General features: G+C 40.5%; 1 long non-coding RNA gene across 1 annotated transcript; it reads left to right on the top strand.

Moving 5' to 3' along the window:
* Nucleotides 1–1,021: 1,021 nt before the first annotated feature.
* LOC311253038 lies at nucleotides 1,022–7,172 on the top strand. Its single transcript, XR_014621606.1, has 3 exons — nucleotides 1,022–1,137; nucleotides 5,625–5,757; nucleotides 6,839–7,172. It is a non-coding gene; the product is annotated as an uncharacterized lncRNA (long non-coding RNA).
* The last annotated feature ends 737 nt before the right edge of the window (nucleotides 7,173–7,909 follow it).

Raw genomic sequence — 7,909 nt, 5'->3', positions numbered from 1 at the left:
ACTAGGAAGACATCGCTTTTAAAGGCATGTTCTAGAAACCCTTCTGAATATCTTAAGACAGGATGTGTTTTTATTCTGGTGTTGATCTGAGAGACGAGACACATTTCTTTCAAAGCATTCCGGGCATGATTGCAACAAGGGCAGAGGTATACCAAACAGGCAGGAGATCAGGACGCATTTATAGATCCATCGGCTCTGGCATGACAGTTCTTGGCAGTGAATGTGAACAACAACTGCTGTTGTGCGATGCCCTTGAGCAAAAAGTGCGGTTGCACTGGGAAACGCTCAGAATGCAAAGCACGTTTTTTGCTGAAAAAATCAAATGTATTTTCGAGCGGGGGGAATCTATGAAATAAAGGTTAAACGCATTCCCAACCAAGCAGATCTGTGTTTACGACGGTTACACTTAACCTGAGTTTACAAGCAAACAGCCAACATGGAAAAAAACTCAATAACACGCGCAGATGTCTTGAATAAAGAGGAGTGGGGATGATCGGCAGCTTTAAATAGTCGTTCTTCAGTTGTCTTCCTGATGAATCCCACCAGTCCAGACAGCGAGTGTCCCTTTTGTTGCTCCGAATGAAAAGGATTTTCTTCATCAACACTTTCTCCTGGAGGTACAAGCATGATGAGGTTCGTCGATGAGCTGTGGCTTCAAAACAACTCAAAAGAAAATCTCATATATATGAAAAAATAATTACAAAAAAAAGAAATGCTAGCCACGTATTGAGACCAGAAATCAAAAACTAGGTCTCGCAGATAACACTCCAGCGATCTTGGGCCTTGTGTTTATAATAGCCTTCCTGGCTTTAATTATTACCACGTAAGTAATCTCAGAGGCACAAATTGATTATTTGAATTTTCACATTAAGTTGGAACCTACAGGGACCCCAATTTCCACAGCATTTGAATATTATCCTCTTTTGAAATCAAGTTTTCATTTAAAAGCTATTACCAGGTTTCGAAACACACAAACGGATGTTTAAGGCACAGTCGTATGTAATTATCTTCATATGAATTATTAATTTCATCAGGGTGCGAGTGGATAAATGTTATCGTTTCAGTTAAGGGCTTTGATTGTACATTTTGTTATAGTGGAGAGAGGAAAAGAGGATGACACTGATGTTTGACATTTGGGTAAGACTATAATAATCATCGTCAATCATCATTAATTAAACTTAAGTTACTGGCTATTTAACTGTTGACAAACAATGTAATGATTAACATATCATTCATAATATATATGTGTGTGTATGTATATGTGTGTATATATGTATGTATATGTATATGTGTGTATATGTATATGTTTGTATATGTATATTTGTATACATATAAAATAATATTATATTCATTATATTATACTTTTAACCATTTGTCAAGTATTATAGACATCAATTTACACATTAACCCTTACCCTAACCCTATAAAATGATCAATTAACTATTAATTAAAGTTTAATTAGGTGTTAATTGTATTTGTATTGTTTCAAATATATCTATTAGTCATGATTTTTTGTATGTATACAGTGTTTAAATATCAACAGTTCTATCCATACTCACCTGACAAAGCAGATACAAAGGTAAGTGACTCGCAAAGGTGCAATGTTTTTTTTAAGTTGCGAATGTTTCCATGCACTACCTCACTTTCCTCGTCCAGTTTTTATTTTTAGCTCAAGTATACTTTGACTGAAATATTGCCCTTGCTCTATTTTAAATTGGATCCTTTACAGAGCACAGAGGTCGTATCATCACATTAGAAACCGGCCATCTGTAAACTGGCCAATTGTGGAGCCATTAGCAGTTAACATTCAGTCAGCAGAAAGGAGAAGAGTAATTTGGGTTTACTTTAGTCATGCACTTCATTTAAACTAAAAGAAGAAAAAAAATCGGAACAAAATGATCTCTGCAGCTTTCTGTCTTGTTAATTTATGCAATTAAATACTGTTTTAAGAATTCAGAAACCTGTGCTTACTCCCACATGGCAAAACTGGTATGGACCAAAAAGCCCACTTACACTCAAACCAAATGTGGTCCAGATCTGGTAGCCAGAACACAAGTGCCTTTGACATAGTAATAACTCAGCCAACGTATGACTCTAGCTAGCCTGAGGCCTCTGTCACAGGTGTCCTGGCTAATTCACTGCTGTATTTCAGCAGAGTGCAAATGGCCTACCACTGGCCCAGACCGATTTTGCTACGTGGGTTTCATATCATGTGTATACATATCTCTATTTTAGCACTGGGCTCCATGCTACTTGTGCTGACAGAGTCAGATTCTCAGCCTTTTACATTTGCTAGCAGCAGAGGCAGTATAAAAAAGAGAATGTCAGCCTCAAGTGCAAGAATGGACAGACCTTTTACTGCTGGCCAATTAAATCCCTCTTTATTTTCTACAGAGGATCTTTTTATGTGGAAAAAGTCCCTGCTAAGGTTATATCTACAGAAGGGGGGATTGTTTGCACCCGTGGAATGTATTTTTACCACAGGTCATTGTGTAAACCAACTTATATTGCTTTCCAAGGCATTTTTCATTGAATATGACTACAAAGTGTCATGTGCAAGAAAATGATAGAGACTTTAAAGTGCCCTTCAAGATGTCTGCGACGGAATAAAAACTCATACTTCCTCACTGAGAGGAGTCACGTTGCTGTTTCCAGTTGGTTAGATTGATTCCTCCCTGCTAATGGTTTAATTTTGGCATAATTCAATAACCACCTTCTCCCAAGACGCCTTACACATTTATATGGAGTCTATAATAACGTCTTGGCAGTTAGATGAGTTCGGGAATCTCTGGTGGTTTAATTTCGGTGCTAATTCCTCCTGTTAACATACTTTAACATGGCAAATGAGTTACACGGCGCTGGCTTCTTCATACGTGCCTTGCTTTGGACCAGGTGTGTTAAAAAAAAATGGGGTCCACATGGGGGTTGTAGGGTAGAAAGGCAAGGTTGTTAATGTAAAGATGTTGAATTAAATATCTGGATTTTTTGGGTAAAACTGGAGGGTAACAGCTCTGATTGGTGACAGAAGAAAAATGCATTACAGCAGGTAGTGCTCGATAGTGTGAAATGGAAGCAGGGAAGTGCTAAAAAGAGTGAACCTGGTGATATGAGCCTGTGATAAACAAGGTTAGAAATTGGAGTAAATAAATCTGCAAGGTTTCAAAAACAATCATTAATCAATCATTGATCACAGACAAGAACTTCTCCTGCTTAAATAGAAGCGTAATGCAATGCTGAACTGTCAAGGACTGGATGTTGACCATTGCGCATTTGGATAGCTCAAACTAAAATGCTAGATTTTATGTGAAACATTTTTGTCAAAGGGACAGTTCTGCCTTTTCTCCAATGTAATGGAACTAGACGGTGCTTAAAGTTGCAAGTTGTTTTCCTGGATTTGAAATGTAAGTGACTACATGATGCATCAATCATCCAGAGACTGGTGTGTGAGCAGCTCAGGAGAGAGGAGAAAGAAGAGAGTGAGTCACTGGTCTACGGGATCACTCTTTGGCTGTTGTAGGCTCTAGGGCAGGCATAGAAGCTCTCAATCAAAGGGCTGCCATCTTAGGATCTAGCTGGTGTGAAGGGATAATGGCCTCTGCTATGAAATGAGTCTTTTGTTGCAATTTAATAATGGAATAGTGTATTTTGAGGCGTTTGCCTGTTTGCTTAGCCCTAGTTAGAGGTGCAGCTTCACAGAGTAGCTAGCCTAACTAAGAAACTGGATCATGGTTTCTGGAAAGAGACGTTGCTGTTGATTTTTTCAAATGCATTTTCTTTTGGCACTTTTAGTACCGCAAGTAGTGCAGCTCACACCGAAACAAACTGGATGGATGAATAGCACTGCAATATATATATATGTATATATGTATATATATATATATATATATATGTATATATATATATATATACATATATATGTATAGATTTATTGTTGAACATCTCCATTCTTATGGTGTAAACATTCTATCCATGAGAAAGGCTACATGAAAATTAAGGTCCTGACCATTGAAGGTCGCTGAAGGAAGAGAAAGAAACCAAGATGTTTCTCTCCTTTCATGAATGGCTACCACCTCGCTGCAGTTATTTGAATTTTCTCCACTGTGTGTGGATCAATGCCAGCAGTAGGACCTCATACGCAAGGGGGCATATTAAGATTTCCAGGGTATTAAAGGCACAAGGTCTTGCTGCATGGTATTAGCCCGCTAACTTGCTCTGGTTGCATCACTTCTCATTTTCTGTTTGTTTTTGTATCTCACCATTCAACCCCTGTGAATTTCATTACAGTACTCTAACTCTCTATTCTTCACACATGTAGCCTACACACACACACACACACACACACACACACACACAGTTGCAGGTACAGCAGAGAGAACATCACAAGTAGCTGACGTCAATAATGCTGTAAGAGCTCTGAGAGCCCCTCCACAGGAGCCATTTTTTAACAAGCACACCCACACTCTGCCAACTTCAGCCTTGCTATTGTCCAAACACAAGCAAACTGTCAGTCACTGCGCTCTGGGAGGAGGACAGTTTGAAAACAATAGTTTTCCCCCGTCATGACAAGTCCATTTTGGATGGTTAAACCGAGCGCCGAACTTTATCCCTTTAGCGAGTCCATATCTCCCGAGCCCTGAAATCAAATAACGCTGTAGGATTTCGGAATCTTTATTTCCTTGTCAGTACGATTCAGTGCTATTTTCAATAGCCACATTAGTATGTTTCCCTCTCGCAAGTGAGAAAATGAGTTTTTCTACCTCCCACCATTTCATTATCTGAGCGATCTCCCAGCGCGCAGTCTAATTCCTTTAGCAGAGGCCCCGGTTTCTGCAGACACCTCACCATGCACGCTTTGAACGCTGCGGTGATAGAAACAAAATGGGGACAGGAGAGAAAGGAGGAGCAGGAGATACAGAGAGAGAAGAAAGAAGAGGGAGCTAAGGAGTGGAATTTTACAGTAAATCGGAACCCTGTTAAAGTGTATGCACAGGCTTACGGGTGCACCGGAGACACGGACCCACAAAGACGTGCATAAGCCACCCACGTACAAGCCTTATCTAGCTTTTTCAAACAATCCGTCTTGGAAGCACACACACACACACACCTCCAGAGAGGCCAATTTTACCAATAACAATAGAGCTTCTAATTGCGATCCAAACTCAAACTAAGTAAATCCATTTTCTTTTTGAAAAGGAATGAGTGAACCTTTGGGCCAAACAATAATCTATACAGTGCATTTTAATGCGATTGGACAGCATGAATCTATTCAAAGAGCACGAGGTAAACAAGTTCCTACTGCAGTGTAGGAGAAAGGCATGGAAACAGCTTTAAAGAGGGTGAAAACAGGGCAGAAATGACTGAAGATGCAAAAGACATTATGTAAATCTCACTTCAATATAATCAGACAAACCTAGAGCTAACTAAAAGGGGGACGCCATTGTTTCTTACCCGCTCAGTTTAGCATGGCACCACTGTTTGAGACCAATTTCGACATTTGGTAGCATTAAACCACTGAATGCGTTAAATGAGGGACCACGGGTTGAGACCATGTTTCAACATTTCTTAGTGTGAAACCACTGCATATTCTTAATGAGGGACCACTGTCTGCAACTGTATTTCAACAGTTGTGAGTGTGAAACCACTGGATAGTTTGAAGCCATCGGGACATTTTCCAGCCGTGCTTGTGGGCGACAAAACCAGATATTTCTGATGAAGCGTCACAACATTTTCCAGCCGTGTTTGGGGCAACAGAACCAGGTAAGCCAAAACATGATCTTTTTCCAACCCATTCGCCGGAGTAAATGTTGGCCATGTACGTTTTTGCAAACCACGGCTATGTTGAAACTTTCAATTTCTTTCTCTTGCAACGTTTCATTTCTTTAGGTTCAGTTTTAAAATTTTATGTTGTAACGACTTATAGTTGCTTAGAGTCTGGTTAGGTTTAGGCACAAAAATCACTTGGTTAGGGTTAGGAAAAGATGGTGTTGTGGCTTGTTTTGGTCACCACAAACAGGACTGGAGATGTCCTGGCTTCTCGTCCAAAGTATCAGTTTTTTGTCGGCACAAACACGGCTGGAAATTGTCCCAGGGTGCCATTAAAAATATCCAGTGGTGTCCAGCTGACAAATGTTGAATCGCAGGCTTGAACTTCAGTCACTGGCTTGCTTAACCCTTACTCCACCACCATCCCCTCCACCTCCCGATATGACAGTCAGGTAATAAACATGTAACGTTAATGTGACTTGACAAGTTTTAGAGAAATGGCATTAAGGTAACCCTAACCCTGACCAAGATGTTTTTGTTCTTAAACCTAACCAGACTATAAGCACAGAGTTGTCACAACATTAAATTTAAAACTGAACCTACAGAAACATAAAGTTGCAACATAAAGAACTTCAACATATTAAATGTAAAGATGACACGTATGCACTACAAACTTTGACACTGACCACAAAGAAGGCCTGCATTAAAAAATAAGAGCACAGAGTCTGAAAGACAAAGGTGACGTCCAATGAAATGTGGCTAAAATTTGACATATCTCTGCCTCAGTTCTGACATATTCTTGTTTAAATCTATCTCAAGTCCTGCAACATTATGAAAGTGCCATATTAAATCTCTACAATGCCTTTTGATATCTGAAACATCTCAAGCAACCTCCAAACTGCAAATAAAGATATCTTCCTCGCCCGTACGTCTTAAATCCTGACAGTGACGCTCCCCGACTCGACCTTGGTTCTTTCACTTGCACTAGCAGGACAGATTTCTCTGACAATAACCTGCAAAACTTGCATCTTTCATGCATTGTAGCCCATCGATTTACCCATTTTGTCTCGTTCAGTCTGCAGTCTGATGACGCACATGAGGCCGGAGCGGGACAGGGCAGGATTCCAAGCACACACAGACATACTTATAGGAGCACTGTGCCTGGACGGGCTCTAGTTAGATGACTTGACACTGTGAAGGAAGCCATACATCAACCTGTGGGTTTTTTTTTGGCCGGGCGTCGCCAGGCTCGGCTGGGGAGTCAGTAATGCTATGGTTGCCATTTATCAAACGACAGGGTTACTGCGGCTCCGGATCAACGGGTGCAGCCGCCATAAACAAACAAACAAAACGGGAGGGCCTGATGAATACAACCCGGCTGCCCAGTGGGAGCAGAAACAGAGAGGAGGATAAAGGAAAGGGGGGGGCGGGAACGGTGAGCATGCTGCAGACAGAAAGCGAACCCTGACAAAAAAAGGCTAAATAAAACATGAAACATACTGGAGCGTCTACCTATCTCTTCCTCCATGTGCACAAAAGCACTGGCATAAAGAAATGTCTTCAAAAGCTTTGATCACATATATCCCCCAGTGCGTATCCAAACACATGCACACATGTCAGCTTATACCTTGATATTTTTTTTCCCCCCCTTTTACATAATATGGAAGCCCAGTGCTGTAAATGGAGTATTGTACTTATAAGATCCGTAGCTCACAGAATAATTGGCATCCGTTTTGTATTCAAGATTTCCATCTCCATATTAGCTTCATTACCTCCCATTCAGACTGGACTGAATCTCCAGTGCCGACGGCAAAAAACCATAATAACATAATACCATATTCAAATGCAAAAAGAACATTTTTTGTGTGACTGCTTTTGGATCAAATGATGGAAGATAAACTCATTAAGTACAACCAAGATTCCAAGAAGCATGGATGCTATGGTTCTTCTTACAGGCCTCAAAAACTGTACATTTCCACTCACACTCAACAATTCTTGTTTTTTGTTTTTGTTTGTCATTTGACTGGCAAAGGCCACAGGTTGGACTCGAACCTTAGGCTGCTGTGGTGAATACACAGCCGCTGCACATGGGCACCAATCCACCAATCGAGCCATCGGGGCGCCTGAGAAACAATTCTATAAGTGT

Source organism: Pagrus pagrus (genome assembly GCF_965226575.1).
Source record: "Pagrus pagrus genome assembly, chromosome: 24".
Taxonomy (NCBI): Eukaryota; Metazoa; Chordata; class Actinopteri; order Spariformes; family Sparidae; genus Pagrus; species Pagrus pagrus.
The sequence above is the reverse complement of the archived record's forward strand: the minus strand, read 5'-3'. Positions and strand labels throughout refer to the sequence as shown.